General features: G+C 44.1%; 1 long non-coding RNA gene and 1 other non-coding gene across 2 annotated transcripts; one reads left to right on the forward strand and one right to left on the reverse strand.

The window, feature by feature from the left end:
• Window positions 1-1,344: 1,344 nt before the first annotated feature.
• On the forward strand, window positions 1,345-1,417 carry Trnaa-ugc (transfer RNA alanine (anticodon UGC)). Its single transcript has one exon. It is a non-coding gene; the product is annotated as a tRNA-Ala (tRNA).
• Window positions 1,418-5,323: 3,906 nt separating this feature from the next.
• Window positions 5,324-9,390, reverse strand: LOC144370855 (uncharacterized). The gene is made up of 2 exons (XR_013430878.1): window positions 8,492-9,390; window positions 5,324-7,402 (listed from the first exon to the last, which is right to left on the reverse strand). It is a non-coding gene; the product is annotated as an uncharacterized LOC144370855 (long non-coding RNA).
• Window positions 9,391-17,020: the final 7,630 nt, after the last annotated feature.

The raw sequence follows: 17,020 nt of genomic DNA on the forward strand, positions 1-17,020 counted from the left end.
ACCTGTCTGGGCTTTCTGAAGGCCTGGTCTTCGTTTTGCCTAACACATAAATCAGGTGAGGAGCAGTAGTAGATATTGCTTAGGAAATCTCCGCGGAGACTCAGGTCTTCAAATGCCTGGGGCAAGAGATCCTGGGGGGAAAACATGCAAGACCATTTTAGGAGGAGCTAGCGTGAGCTTCTATCTGGGGGGACTGAAAATGCCACTCACACAAGCCCAGAAAAGACACATGAAAAGAAAAGATGGAAGCTTACTCCTTGGGCTGATTCCAAGACTTGGAAAATTAGTGAAGGATTTCACCGACATAGCCAACATGACAAGACTGGGTCAGACAGCTGTTGTTTCCAATGTCCAATTTCCAACAAAAATTCTCATGATATCTAAGAGACAGGAAAACATGGCCCATCAAAGGGAAAACAAAGTGTCACAGACTGTCCCTAAAGAAACAGAGAAATCAGATTTACTAGACAAAGACTTAGAATAGCTGTCTTAAATAGGCTCTCACAGCTAAAGGAAAATATAGACAAAGAATTAAGAAAAATAAGGAAAATGATGCATGAATCAGTGAGAATATTATCAAAGATAAGGAAGTTATAAAATGAAGCTAAACAAATGTTCAAACTAAAAAATACGATAACTGAATTGAAAAGTTCACTGGAGTATTCAATAACTGATTTGAGCAGGCAAAAAAAAAAAAAGAATCAGTGAATTTGGAGTCTGAACATTTAAAATAGAGTCTGAGAAGCAGAAATAAATATGCATAAAGATAAATGAACAGAGCCTAAGGGACGTGTGGAGCATCACCAGGCACACGGAAATATGCCTCATAGGAGTCCTGGAAGCAGACGAGAGAAGAGGGAAAGAAAGCTGATTGGAGGAAATAATGGCCGCCCACTTCCCAAATTTGAGCAAATCAATGGACACACACATTCAAAAAGCTCCATAACTTCCTAGTAGAATAAACTCAAAGAGACTCAAACCTGGACACTTGACCAAACTGTTAAACAAAGAATCTCGAAAACAACAAGAGAAAACAGGCTGTTCCTATACAAGGGATCCTTAGTAAAATTATTAACTGATTCCTCAACAGAAAAAGTGGAGGCCACAGGCAGGGGATGGTGTATTGACAGTGTTGAATGAAGCAGCAGCACCAACAAACGGCAGTCAACCAAGATTTTTTGGTAAAACTATAGTTAAAACTGGAGAAATCAGAGACCTTTCCAGATGAACAAAAGCTGAAGGAATCCATGATCAGGACACCTGCCACACAGAAGAAAGACTATGGGATGTTCTTCAAGTTGAAATGAGAGGACGTGAGAGACATCACTCAAAGCTTCCTGGGCTGGGGGTGTAGCTCAGTTGGTAGAGTGCTTGCCTTGCATGCACAAGGACCTGGGTTCAATCCCCAGCACCACCAAAAACAAAAACAATCTATAGATAAAAGTAAATAAATGGAAGTATAAAATAATCATTATTGTTATTGAAATTTGTATATTTGGCTTGTTCTATTTTACTTTTTAAAGGATTTGAAAGATAAATGAATAAAAACATCTGTAAATAGATGTCAGTGGTAATACAATAGATAAAGATTCAATGTGGGACCCAGTAGCATAAAGTGGGGCAGGAATGGAGCTATAGAGTTTTTGGATATAATTGAAGTCACGTTGGTCTCAATTCAAAATAGATGGTGATGCTTATGTGTTTAGTCTAGTAGCCATGGTAACCACATACACAAATCCATAAAGACAAAGGGAGTAAAAAGTATCACTTCAAAAAAATTAATTAAACAAAAATATTAGAACTTTTATCTTTTTTTCCCCCTAAAAATAAAGGAAGGCAGTAAAGAGAGAAGGGATAAAAATTATGATACAGAGGAAGCAAATGACAAAATGGCAAAGTGAACTCCTTCTCATCAGTGATTACTTTAATTGCAAATGAATTAAACTCCTTAAGGGCAAGGCACAGATGGGCAGAATGGATACAAAAATATCCAACTCTATGTTTTCTAAAGAAACTCCCATTAGATCTAAATACACCAATTAAGATGACTGTAAAAAAGTCAGAAAAAGAGAACTAATCCATGTTAATAGTAACTAAAAGTAAGCTGGGGTAGTTATACTAGTTATCAGACAAAATAGAAAAATAAAAATCAACCAATGAAACCAAAAGTTGATTCTTTTGAAAAGATGAAAATTCACAAACTTTTTGCTAATGCCACTATGAAAAATGGAGAGAAGACAAAGTTACTAAATAAAAAATGGAAGTGGGCACAACTACTACTGTTTTTATAGAAGTAAAAATGACTGTATAATAGCACTATGAACAAATGTATGTTGAAAAATCAGAAAACCCGGTGGCAATGACAGATTCCTCATATAAACACAGTCTATTCCAAAGGAATAATGAAGAAGTGGAGACCTAGAACTAGTGAGGAGACTGAATCAGTGATCAAAATCCTCCAAATATAGAAAAGCTTTGCACTAAATGATTTGAAGGGTAGATTCTCTCAAACATCAAAAAATTAGTTAACACCAATCCTTCTTAAATTATTCTAAAAATTTGAAGAGAATGGAATACTCCCTACTTTATTCAATGAGGCCAGCATTATTCTGTTAAAAATTAGAACAAAGAAACTCCAAGAAAACTGGGATTAATATCCCTGATGAATGTTCTCCACAAAACGCAAGTGGATACAATTCAGATTGAGAGAATTTTATACTATGACCAATGGGATTTGTTAGGGCAAGGCAAGGACTTAGCCTATTAAAAACAATGTATAATAGCACAATAATAGAAAATAACAGAAAACGCCACACACTATGATGTCAATTGATGCAGAGAAAGCATTTAATAAAATTCAACATCCTCTGATAATAAACATTCAACAAACCGTGAAAACAAGGAAACTATATCAGTATAATAAAGACGCTTATATGAAAGAAACCCATAGTTAATCTTCTAGGTAACAGCAAAAGGTGAAAAAGAATTCCTGTAAATTATGAAAAAGGCAAAGAGTGTTTACTTCTATCCAATATAGTATTGGAGCTTCTAGGGAGACAAAGAAAGAAAGAAAAAGAAAGAAGGAAGGAAAGAAAGAAAGAAAGAAAGAAAGAAAGAAAGAAAGAAAGAAAGAAAGAAAGAAAGAAAGAAAGAAAGGCTATTCGAATTAAAAATAAAATTATCTGTAGAAAATTTTTTAGACATTTTTAGAAAACAGAAAAGATCAAAAGCAAACAAAAAAATGTTAAAACTAGTAAATGAATTCAATAAAACAGCAGAACACAAAGGGAATGCATAAAAAAATCAGCTTTAAAATACTTTAAAAATCATTTAAAGTATTTCTATATACTTTAAATGAAACATCTGAAAGAACATTATGAAAAAAATCCCATCTGTAATAGCACAAATCAATATAATACTTTGGAATTAACTAAGAAGGTGAAAGTTTAGACAACAAAAACTATAAAACAATGCTGAAAGAAATTAAATAGACATTCATGAGTGGAGATATATTCTATGATCATGGATTATATTAATATTGATATGATGTCAATAGTAATCCAACCAATCTATAGGCCAAATGCAATCCTTATCAAAATTTCAATGATGATTTTTGCAGTCATGGAAAAATCTACTCTAAAATATCTGTGGCCCCTCAGCTCACTTCAAATAGTCCAAGTAATTTTGAAAATGAAGAAAAACTTCAAGATTTACACTTTTTGATTCCAAAATCTATACAAAGCTACATTAATCTAAATGTTCCATAGAACATGTATCGACTATACATGGACCAATATATAGAACAGACAGCCTAGAAAAAAACCCTAGCCTGTATGATCAGATTATTTCTAGCAAGAATGTGTAAGATTAATCAATAGAGAAACAATAGTCATTTTAACAAATGGTTCTTAGAAGTTGGAACTCCATATGCAAAGAAGCAAGTTAAAGAAGTTAATTAAAGAAGTTAATTCAAAACACATAAAAGAAAAAAAAATAGATCAAAGACCATAATGTTACAGCTAACATAACAGAAAAACTTAAAGATCATTGGATTTCTAATGGGTATTGGATATGATACCAAATGCATAGATAAATTGAAATCCATCAAAATTGAAAACTTGTGTATCAAAGAATACTGTTAAAGAATAAAAAGGAAACAGAATCAGAGCAAACATTTTGAAGTCATATACATGATAAAGGATTAATATTAAGTATATATAAAGAACTCTTACAACTCAACAACAGCAACAAAAATAGTTAAAAAGTGGGCAAAAGACTTGAATGGACATTTCTCCCATGAATGTATATGAAAACCAATACACCCATGAAAAAGAGTATTCTGAAATCCTCAGTCATTAGAGAAACCCAAATCAGATTCCCATGAGACCCACTGGACATCCTTTAGGATGGCAACAGTGACAAAACAAAACAAACAAACAAAAAACCCAGAGAATGCCATGTTGGTGACAAAGCTGGGCCATTTCCTGCATTGCTGGTGGAAATGTAAGATCCAACACTGTGGGAAACATCATGACCATTCTTCAAACATCCAACAGAATTACCATAGGATTCGGTGCTTCTGCTTCTGAACGGACACGCCAGAGTTGAAAACAGCATCTTGAAGAGACGTTTGCACACCTGTGTTGTTATGCTTTAGATAGGACGTGTCCCTTGAAAGCTCATGTGTGAGACAAAGCAGGAGTGTTCTGAGGTGAAAAGATTAGGTTCTGAGAGCTGTAACTCTCCTCAATGGCGTCTGGCTTTTTTCACTTAGGGTACCTCATAGTCTTAAGATTTATCCATATTGTAGCATTGCCACAGTCTGGCTTGTTGAGAGCCACAGCCAAAGGGGCCCCAGCAAACTTCCAGCTGCCAGCAAACTTCCAGCTGCTGGCTGACGATTGGCTCACAGCGGCCCCAGCAACATCTAGCTGATTGGCTCCTCTGCGGTGATGTTCATTGGGCTGTTTCCTTGCCCTTCAGACTGCCAGCTGATGATTGGCTCACAGCGGCCCCAGCAACATCTAGCTGATTGGCTCCTCCACAGAGCGGCTCATTGGGGGACTTCTTTGGCTCCGCCCACACAACCCAGCCAATCGGCCTCAAGAGCAGGAGGATTGTGGGAGGTGGAGAGGCTGGGGTGGGGGTGAGAGGCTTGTGGAAGCCGGTGGTGGCAGTTGGGCTCTGAGGGTTTTTTCCTGAGGAGCTGTTTTGTTTGGCGTTTGTAGTTCTAAAAATAAACTTAGTTTCTTTTGGCAAGTGGCTCCTGAATTGTGCCCAGACAGACTGCGGCACTGTCTGGGCACAAATCCCGAGCCACTCAAGCAGGAACAAACTTTATTTCCAAACTCCACCAGCACACTCCCCGGGAACTCTCCTGACCGCCACCCACGCGGCTCCTCCAGGAACACATCACACACCCACCAGAACTCCCACCACCAACCGGAACTTCACCAACCAACGCGAACTTTTCAGGAATCCTCGCGAGAGCTCAACGGGAACTCAACGGGAACTCGGCCAGAACTCAAAAGTCATCATCTCAATGGCTCGCTGGCGTCACCTCTCAGCCACTACTTCTGGCAAAAATGCCATGCGTCATCCCGACTCGGCTGTGGCCCTCAACATAGCACATAGGTCAGAGTTTTATTCCCTTCCAAGGCTGGGTAGCATTTCGTCGTATGCATATATGCAAGGGAGTTTCTTGGCTGTGTCAATCTCCATGATCAAGTTTGTGATTGGTGAGGTTAGAACAGCTAGACCAGCAAGTTCTGGAGGCTGGAGATGGTGCCTGCCTTGTTCAGTGCACAACCCTAGCATCCAGCATCAGGAGTCAGGAGATGCCCCGACGATACCTTGAGATAGAGAACACGTAAAGCTCCATGACTTTTAGGAGTTGCCCTTTTCATCCTGGCACATTCCTGCATGCTTCCTATAAGTGGAGACCGCAGAAGAGGAGGACCCCCGGATGGCCTGTGACTCTATCCCGGAGAGACATACTGGGTGACCCGGATGGACCCTGATTTATTTTCTTTCAGGTCACTATCCCAGTAAGATAAAGCTGGATCAGGTTGATCAGTGTCCTCTTGTCCTGAAGAATAAGAAACACCAGGGTTAGGAGGCAAGAGGGCAGCAGACTCCTAGGTGACGGGCAGTTGGTAGGAAATGCACGCGGGCTGGATTTTGGAGAACTCTTGTCTGCCTCAGGGGTAGCCTGTCCTCTCCTCCGAGGCTTCCTCTTTCTCCACCTCGTGCTCCACACCCAAAAAACGTCAGAGACATTGCTTCAACCTGGGCAAGCACCGAGGACGCCCAGCCAGGCCTGGGTTCCTCCCACCGGAGGCTTGGGGGACTGAACCGGCTCGGGAAGGCTCCCCCCAGCCCTGTTTACACTGTCATGCTGTGCAAATTGGAGAGTCTGTTTCCAGGAACATCTGGGGAGACCAGCTGGACACGTGTTTCCCTTCTCATTAATTTAGGCTCCTAATTAATCGTGCAAAACCCAAACCAAATAAGCAGGAACCAGGACGGAAAATAATCATTAGGTCCCCCCAAACACGCACACATTTTAATGAGAACTTGGCCCAGGTGATGGGGCCTCCGTTGGCTCACGACTGTGGCTTTAAGCAGGGAAAGACCAAGGAGAGATGCTGGGGGGTGCAGACAGATCTATTTCCTGTGCTGGGCATCACCAAGGGAGCCTGGACTCCATTCCTGAGAATTCACAAGGAATGAGTTTCCTCCCTGTCAAACGTGCTGTGTGTATTGGAGTCAGAGGACCTGATTTCAAGCCTCCCCTACATAGTACAGGTTGCCGGGCCTCGGTTTTCTCATCTGTAAAATAGGAACATAATAGGATCTGTCTCCGGAAGTTACTGTAAGGATGAAATGAGAAAATTCATCTCAGGCACCGAGGTCAGAACATGGTGCATCATTGTGAACTCAGTGAGCCATATAATTCTGGTCGCTGATGTGCTGCTTATTATTGTTATTAATAATCTTCTCTGGTTTATTATTATTAGTCACATAAAAACAAAATAGGAGAAATGTCAGGGGGGGGGAATATTAATAAAAACCCACACGTATTTCCACAAGCCAGCTCATGGAAACCATCCATTTCCTGTCTGTCTCCGTCTCCGTCCGTAAGATTCCAGCTGCCTGCGTAATTGTGGTCATCGGACACGAGATCCATCTTTCTTTCTTGAATCTGAAAGCATCTGGGGTCCACGTCCCCCTTAAGCTTCACAGTTGAAGAACAGGTTACTGATGCGCGCCCACAGACGGCGGTTATCCTGGCCGGAGTGAAGTGGGGCGCTGGGTGGTCTGCAGCGCCATCATGCCTGAGGACTGGAGTTTGGAGAATGCCCCGTTTTGCAACCTAATCACATGCTGAGCGCAAGGCTTCCTGCTTCGAGGAAAAACAGAGTTAAAAAGATTTATTGAAAGTATTCCAAGGGCGTCTGGAACATCAAACAACTGTGCAAAAGGACGCTGACCGTTGAAGTCCATGTGCCTCTGAGACCCTCGGCTCCTTCTCCTCTGCTGCACGTGGGGTTACAGGAAGCAGGTCCAGGGGTCACTGATACTGTGCCCCTTCCATGTACCCCCCCAAAGAAGAGCTATGAAAGTAGTTTAAAGATGTGTCTGGAACAACATGTGGGTAGACACCCCTTAGAAGGCAGATCTGATCCTGTCAGTCTGCCGGCTGAACACTGCCCTTGACATGAAGCACCGAGTCCCTGCCAAGGCCCGGAGGCCGGGCCCCTCTCCTCCGCAGCTGCGCTTCCCACTCCCTCTCCCAGACTCCTTCCTGTTCCTAGAAGTTGGCAGACTCCCTCCTGCTCTCCACCTCTGCGGGCAGCCAGTTCCCCTCTCTGCCCAGCAGCCAAGGCTTCTCCTCCCTCAGGTCCTGCCATTTCCTGTGGGAAGTTGTCCCCGAACGTGAGTTTGGTCAGCTTTGCTCCTGGTCCTCTGGGGCACCCTAGGCCACCCCTAGAGGGCAAGAACCACGGGGGGGCCATATGCCTTGACTCTGTGTCTGGGGTCCCTGCTGGCACTCTGTTGCTGCCATGAGCTTGGGTACAAATGAGCATCCAGTCTGTCCTCCCAGACTGTCCGCCCAGACTTCTACATAGGACCCAAAGCAGGACCCTTGGGGAGTCCCTCCTCCCACTCCTCCCATGGAGCGAGAATTCCTTCCTTCTCCTCCAGCAAGGAGCGGGCTGCTCCTCCAGGTAGAGGCTGGGATACGAGCTCACGTTAGCAGGAGAAGCAATCTTTGCAGAAGCTTTAGAAGTTATGTCCCAGAGCACAGAGGCAGCGGTTGTCAGAGGAGTGGGGCAGAGAGACCATGCAAAACAAAAACCTCTCAGGCAACCTCTGTGGCAAGGCAGGAAGAGAAATCTGGCGACTTTTTAAAAGTCTCATGCTTCTGGTTGTAAGTAATGCAAACCCAAATTCGAGGTGGGCTAAGCCAGAAAGGTCGTCTACTCACTGGTGTTTGGAAGAAGTAAGTGTCAGGTAAAGCTGGATCCTGTCGCTCAAGGGATGTCCCCACAGACCACGTTCCTTCCTTAGGTTAGCAAGACGGCTTTCAGCAGCCCTCGAGGCCTCAGACTTCATTCACATCCAGGAGAGAAGAGAGAATTTCTAGAGTTTTTTTCTGTTCCCATATTGGCTTGTGTGGCTGGAGGCTTATGTCCAACTTCAAGCCAGTCGCCGTGGCCAGAGGGAGGGGACGTGCTGGTTGCCAAGGTCAGTAAGCCTCACTCCTGGAAGCACAGATGAAGTTGTTTGCTTTAGAACAACATGAATTTTCAGGTGGAAACCAGAAAGGGAACCAGGCAGTGCTAACAGAAGTCTGAGGGTGGGCGGCTCACCCTGGTGTGCAAGGGCAAGATGGTGCTCAGCCAGGGCATTATGGCAAAGCGCACACACCGGGGGAATTGTCACTTGGCTTCTGCCTGGAGCAGTGTTTTGTTCCTGGGAGATGCATCCTCCACCTCTTTCTGCCAGCCCTTGGGCAGGAACCTGGTTGGGCTGAGAACAGATGCTTGCAGGTGACTCTGGAATGTACTTGGTTTGAAGTGTTGGATGCCTGAGCCAAGAGCTGGCACCCCGTTCAGCCACTCCTGCGGCCAGGTCGCCATTGTCCCCGAAGCAGGCGTGGCAGCACCAGTGTCTCTCCCATTACATTTCCTTGTAATCTGGACATTAATCCCGAGCCGGGTGAGTGTAACGCAAACCCACACAATGGACCTCGAACCAGCCTCCGGCCTGCTTGTCGTCACAGGTTACAGTGCCCAGTCCCATGTCAGGGCTTGTTTACTCGTCGGCAATACCCAGGTTTCACTTGGTTCAATGTACTGTGTTCCAACAACCTAGCAATTTGCATGTTCTTCCTGATTATCTGGTAATTAAACCCAGTAAGTACAAACATACTGTAATTATCGTGTAAAGACCATCTGGATGGAGAGATGGAAATAACTATGTATTTACGCTATAGCTGTATGATAATTATGACGTAATGGAATGATCAGCCATGAACGGGAAGAGAGATTTGCAAGGGTCACGATCATGCTTGAACATATTTGTAGCATTAATTCCAGCACGAATTTTCTAGAAATAGCCAGAGCTCTAAGGCAATCGGGCTGATGAATCCCATCCGGATGGAGGTATTGAAGGCATAGTTAAAGACTAACTAATAAGGCACTGACGCCTGAGCAGGAGGTAAATGTGCCTCCCCCCCCCCATTTATTTGGATCTTGTTTACACTTGAATGGACAACACTAAGCGTTTGTTTATTTGAACTGTTCTCGAATTTGCATTGGGAGGCATCAGTGCCTGTCAGTAAATGGTAATGCCTTTGAGTTTGGTTGGTCCGTTTTGTTTGACACATCTTAGATTCTTGAAGGATGCAATAGGGCGTTTGACCACAAAAAAAGATTTAATGTAATAATATTTGTACTGTTCTAAAATTGTCGAGTAATGCACTTACCCTTCTGGATAAAACCATAAATAATATCCCAACCGTCAAATATGCTAAACATTAAATAAACTTCACTGTACTTAAGTGATGCATACACAGGAAGGGAGAAAAAGAAAAAAAAAGTGGTGAATGGAATATAGGAATATTACAATAACTGTAATGATAATAATAATATGGCAGAGTTGCAACGTATGAATTTTAGGTTATACAACTTGGACTACTGGATTTCTGTCAAAACTTAATGAAAGATGCTCTTAATGAAAGATGACCCTTTTATGTATTCTTAAGAAGGAAAAAATGCCATTAAGTAAAATCATGCAATAATTTCTTATCACAAAAAGTTTAATATTAAATGAATTGAAAGATTTTATCCAGACATGGATTTTAATCAAATATCTATTTTGTGCAAAACCCAAAGAGAAATAAATTGTAAGGCATTCCTAAAACATCTTCACAGGAAGAACACGCCTCTTTCAAATTATTTTCTGACTCTTGAGGTTTTTTTTTTAATATTTTTTTTAGTTGTAGAGGGACACACAATACCTTTGTTTTTTAATTTATTTTTTATGTGGTGCTGAGGATCAAACCAGTGCCTCACACATGCTATGCAAGCGCTTGCTCTGCCACTGAGCTACAGCCCCATGACGTTTGAATTCTGTGTTCTTCATACAACATCGACCCCCTGTTATTGTGCACATTGGTGATTCAGCGTTTCCTGAAAGGGTACTTGGCTATTGTCTCTGCCATTTTTTTCCCCCAGGCAATTACACCCATCCCACAAATTATACATTATTTGTGGCTTAATCATTGGTGATAGTTCTGAAATGGTATTTGCTATTCTTATTGGGCAAGATTTTGAAAGTTTTCCCCCTTCAAATACTTATATGAATAAAAGGAACCTAGTAAAACAATGTTGCCTTTTGGGGGATCACCATTATTCAAGTTAAGATTCCTTCAATATGAATGAGACATCGGAATCTTGGTAGAAATGGATTATGTTAATGAGGCATTAGGAAATACATAGGATTTTCATTTTAAATATTTCCTATCAATCATCACAACTTTACTTAGTACTGTCCTTTTAGTTCTTCTTTTTGGCCATTATTGGTCTCAATATTTCTGTTAAATTTCTGTATTGAGAAGGATCTTGACCAAGTCTGACTAAACTTCTCTTCATCACCTAGAATGAGTGAAATTCTAACTTTCATTCCTTTTTTCTTCATTAAAACAATAGTAGCCAATGGGCTTCCCAGGAATGTTCTAGAACAACTTGAAGAGTGAAGAGCATATGTACTTAGGCAGTGAGGATTCTGGTTAAAAGTTTAAAATTAGCTCAAGAAAGAGTAAGCAAAGGAGAAACGAAGCTGTAGGACACAGTGGGCACTCACTGACACATCTATCCCTCACCTCCCTTCCACCCACACGCCTAACTGTCTTTTGGGGAATGTTTCTTTCTCCATCCTCAATTACATGGTGCTGGAGGGTTAGACTCCACCCCTGCTCCAAGGGAGAGTCCCGATTGGTTCAATCTGAACAGCATCGTCTCTCCTGGTCCACAGTGATTGGTTCAAATGTAGACATGTGGCCCAGTTTGGGCCAATGAGAAGAGTCCCAGGACTGGGGAAGGGCCAATGGAGAGGGAAGAGGGCCTCTTGGTTTGGATGGCACGCGTGGCGCTGTGACATCTGGAACTGTTATGTTGATTTGCTGCCACCAAAGAAAGTCCTAAAGCCTCGAAGGACTCTGGCTCCTGACATGAATCCCCCCCCCCCCAAATGTAGAGGAGAGGAAGGGAGTGAGAGAGAAAAAGAGGGAGAAAAGCAGAGTGAACCCTTTGTCATGTTATTTCAGCCACCAAATGAGCCCTCCCCAAAGCCAGAATCACCTCAGGACTTTTCAGCTCCACGAGTGATATTTATTTTATAAAGTCACTTGAGATAAGTTTTCTTTTATTTCTACCAAAACACATACCATAAATAAATAAATAAATAAACAAACAACAAACAAAACCCTCACTCTCCTTTGTTTATTTTTATTTTAAACATTTCAATATTATAATGGAATGTATACTCGGCCTCTGTCTTTCAGTGGCCTTTCTAAATTCCCAGAAGGGAGATGCTAACAGGACTGACTTAGGTCAGGGGTCAACCTTTGATCCAACAACTCTGGCCAGAATGTCAGGTCACAGAGTACAGTTGCTGTCCAGGCAGCCCCTGAGGGTGGGCGGGCCGTCCCAAGAGGAAGAGGCAGGCAGTGTGTTGGGAGGTGCTCAGCGGGCACCCCCAGGACATTGGCCTACTCTCAGTGGTCCCTGGAAAGTCCCTGCAGAGCTGGGAGCCACAGTGTCCTTCTGTAAAATGGGGTTACACAGCCAAAGGGGTGTGTTGGGTGGAAAATGAGAAAACAGTTTGGAGCAGCCGCTGCTGGGGGGGTGACAGGTCTCCCACATTATTGGGAGAGCTTGGGAGCCAGGCTCAGAGGACACACAGCCAGGGGACACGCCAGCATTTTAAAGGAAGTTTTGACCAGGGCCACCACTCCCAGAAGCACCACTGGTTCAACACGGGGTGACCCCACTGGTTCCTCTCCTCCACTCTGCCACCAGCTCGGGATCAGGTCTTGCAGTAGTGGTCACCGCTGCCCCCCAATGCTTCCCAGGTCCATCGTTTTCGTATCCTAGGGATCCTGGGGTGGATTTTCTGATGGGTGGAACAAAGGTCACATGCTTCCCCCCAGCTGCAAGGGCTCCTGGGAGAGTGGCTATCTGTAGGAAAGTTCTAATGTTTCCTCTGAAGGTTCCATCTCTGTGTCTGCTGGAAACAAAGTGACAAAAGAGAGATGAATAGGAGAAAAGAAAATCAAATTTATTAATGTGCACCTGTACAAAGGAGCCCTACAAAACATGCCTCTTGAAGCAGGGCCAGGGGACTGAGGCTTCAATAGTCTCTTCGTGGGGGAGAGAGAAGGGAGGGAGTTATGGGCAAGGCTAGAGGGGAGAGAATGAGCCAGAGTACAGTTAGTGGCCTGGTTCAGAGCTCTTCGGGGTCTGAGTGTGGTGGCTGATTTCCAGTGTTGTCTTTCGTGATATGAATTTAATCTTCCTCGGTTAATGAAATTTCATGCAGGAGATTGGAAGAACTGTTTCTCCTCAGTAGGTGCCCCTTTCAGGGAACCCGAGAAGATGCTGCTGGTTGCTGGGTGCTCCCCAGGTCCTTTCAATTCCAAGTCCAAAGTGGTATATTTTGGGCTTCCACTGCTATCTTTTTCCTCTGATAAGAGGAAGGTGGATGGGTTCCTTCTTCCCAGATAGTGGGCAATTTTCCTCAAATAAGAGGGGAGTCAAGCCAGCCTTATATTCCCAGAGGCTCCGGAGGCTGAGGCAGGAGGATCCTGAGTTCAAAGCCAGCCTTACAACAGTGAGGTGCAAAGCCACTCAGTGAGACCCTGTCTCTAAATAAAATACAAAATTGGGCTGGGGATGTGGCTCAGTGGTCGAGTGCCCCTGAGTTCAGTTTCCAAAATTCCCCCAAAAGAAGGGAGTCAACAAGCTAGTATCCAAAAGAACAACCTGGAAAAAATCATAATCATAAAAACTAATAACTTGGTAGCTTTTCTTGTGTGCTGGGTGCTCATATGAATCACATTATTAATCTTCCAAACAAATTCTGTAAGAGAGGGTGATTAACACCATCCCCATCTTAACAGAGGAAACCAAGGTGTAGAGAGCCGAGCGACCCATCCAAGGTCCTGAGTCACTGAAATGGCAGTCCCAGGCTTTGAACCCAGGGCACCTGGCTTCCGAGCTCATGCTCAGCCACCTCTCAGGTCACGTGGTCGGGATGCCCGTGACACCAGGATTTCCAGCCCCGGCACCTCTCAGTTCTGTGAGCAGTAACCTCCCTCTTGTTGCGATTTTTTTTTATTGATTTTTCCTACAAGTCGGACTCCTGCCCTATGAGGCGAGCTGGCCACTGATGCAAAGTTTGAGAGACATCCTCCAAGAAGTCCACACTTTGACATCGCCCTGTTTTCCTTTCTTCATAGTCAAATTGTGCACTTAGAAGAACTCAGTAAAAATACTGTTTTTTTCTGTATTGGTGATCAAACCCAGGGCCCTTATACAGGCTGAGCAGATACTCCACCACGGAGCTACATGGTCAGGCCTCGCAATCCACCTGCCCCAGCCTGCTGAGTAGCTGGGGTTGTAGCCATACTTAGCATTGTCACCTCTTTCCACTGATGGAGAAACCGAGGGCTGCAGAGTCAACGTGGCTGTCAGAGCTGTTTCGTGGAAAAACCTGGACTGGAATCCAGAGTGGTCTTCCTCCACCCGCCAGGCCCCATCCTGAGTGTTGTCCCTGGCCCAGCTCTGTGCCAGGCTGGGGACTCAAGGTGACCATCATCATCCCGGCTCCAGGCTCCTCCAGGTCTAGTGTAGATGCGGCAGGGCCACTGGCCAATGGCTCAACCACTGTCAGAGGGCTTCTTGGAAGCTTTCTGAGTCCACAGCCTGGGCTGGGGGACCACACCTAGAGTCTCTGCCACCAGCAGCCTCAGCACCTGCCATGTGGACCTTCCCCTTCCTGCCCACGGGCTGCCATGGAGAGTCTTCTTTTGGCAGGTGGCCATGACTGAGGGAAGATGCAGCGTCCAGGGAGTCCATCCAAATTCCGGGCTTGAGACACAGAGTGGCCAGTGGGAGAGTCGTAACAGAGCAGCAGTGAAATGGGGGGGGGGGTGGCGAGAGCCTCGGCAAGAGGCAGAGACAGCGGAGGACAACTTCAAGTTCAAGAGCCAGCGGCTGGTGGGTGGAGCATAAGGGCAAGGGGGAGGGGTGGTGGGGGAGGGGGTGAGACATGAGACCAGACAACTTAATAGATGTATGAGCGAGCCCAAGGTGTCCCTCCAAAAAAAAAAATCATGGTGATAATCGATTGATCGAGCACCCATATAGTTGCATAAATGAGCTCCGCTGTGGGGTTTGGCAAAAATATTTGGCAAAACAAGAGGCATCTATATTGAAGACATAAGATATTTTTCTTGGTATTATTCCCTAAACAATAGAGAATACCCACTATTCACAGGCCCTTAGGTATTACAAGTCATCCAGAGATGATGATCCAAAGTATACAGGAAGATATGCCTAAGCCATATGCAGATTCTATGGCATTTTAGAAGGCGCTTGAACATGTGCAGATTTCTGTCTACTGGTGGTCCTGGAACCCATCCCTCATGGATACCAAGGGACCACTGTACTTACAACAATGCAGTGATTTTGGCAGCCACTTCCAGTGGACCAGAGTTGGCACATGGGGAGCACATAGTTTCCCCTCCCTGACCTTCAGGGTGTGCAGGAATTCCAAGTCACGTGAGCCTAAGGTGTGTTTCCAGGGAACCACAGCAGCAAGCAGCCTGTTTTTTATTTTATTTTATTTTTTAGGAAAAATTCTGGATACTGATGATAACACATGGTTATAAAAGCGTCGGTTCATGGTAGCTATTCTCTTACAGTTCAGATTTGTCAAAATTTATTCATCGTTTAACATAATTTGAGGTTGCTTATAATAAAAAGTACACACTCTCGAATCGGACATTTAAGAATCCAATAAAACAATGAGAACTGGAAGAAGACAGAGGATGCCTTTGCCAAGAATTTCATGCTGTAGAGTTACAATGCTTTAAAATGAAACTTATCCTTGAGTTTCCTGGCAGCCTGATAATAAACGGCAAGAAGATGTATGGTATGCCTTCTCCTTTTTTGAGAAATTCTGGGGAGATGGCCTTGTGGGTGAATCAGGCTGCCAGTTTGCTCTAACCGCATAATCGTCTCCTCTTATCTGTGGGGATATGTGTTCTGAGACACCCCCCTCTCCCAGGGGATGCTAGAAACTAGAGAGTCCTGAACCCTCCCTATGTTATGTTTTCTTTTTCCTGAATATGCACCTATGAAAAAATAACATATAAATTAGGCACAGTAAGAGGTTAACAAAAAACAATAATAAAGCAATTATAACAATATGCTCTAATCAAAGTTACTTAAAACTTATGAATCACTTAGGACATCTAGGGGGGAGGTCCCTCTCACTTGGGTGTTGGGGGGAGCCCAACATTTATTTCTGAAACTTCCCATTTACTGTTTTCATGTAGGAATCTGTTAGAATCTGAAACCGTGAGACACAAATCCATAGATGGCCGGGGCACTGTACAGTTTGAAATCAGAGTGTCCACTGGAAAAATCCAACATTGGTTTCAAAGCTATATATATTTCTTAAATTTTTAAATTTGTTTTAATTAGCTCTACATGACAGTATCAGAGCTATATTTCATTTTATTTTTGATGGCATGAATTAATTGCGTCTGGAATGGGTTTGCAGTGATATTTCAATACACACCTACGGTGTCCTGGTGGAGTTCAGTCTCCCTTTACCCACCCTCCCCTGTAGCCCTTTCCAACCCCTGATGGGCACTAGTCTATATTCAGGTTGACTTTCTTTTTAGTTTCGACACTGGAGAGAAAAACATGGGGTTCTTGTCTTTCTGTGTCTGCCAGAGTCACTTTAAAGGAGGTGAGATAGGGCCATTCCATGCTGGTCTCTCCCCAGTTCAACAAACAGCAGGCGCTGAGCAGTGGTGGCCCATTTAGACCAGCAGCGGGCTTCTTATTTGCCCCACTCCCCACTATTCTCTATTGCTTTCCCCCTTTATCACCTGATGGCTCCTGTAGGCACTTCACATGGGCAGCCTAGCTGGGGATAGTCTCTGAGCTGTTCTGCCACTGGAGCTAGAAAGGACTGAGCCTCTTCCCTGAGCTCAGCCCTGCAGGAATCCCATGGTTTTCTGGGTAACGCCAATGCCCAGCCCGCAGTACAAGCCCTCCCTCCCATGTTCCCCTCTCAGACCTGGCCTTGGGCTGACTCCTGCCACCTCAGTGGTCCTGTCCCCAGGCGTTTGTACCCCTTGGTCCCCTGCCTGGATCACCCTTCACCCAGCATGGCTGCCAGTACCCATCTCTGCTTCTCCGGCCTCCTCTGACCC

The sequence above is a fragment of the Ictidomys tridecemlineatus genome, chromosome 15 (genome assembly GCF_052094955.1).
Source record: "Ictidomys tridecemlineatus isolate mIctTri1 chromosome 15, mIctTri1.hap1, whole genome shotgun sequence".
In the NCBI taxonomy this organism is placed as follows: domain Eukaryota; kingdom Metazoa; phylum Chordata; class Mammalia; order Rodentia; family Sciuridae; genus Ictidomys; species Ictidomys tridecemlineatus.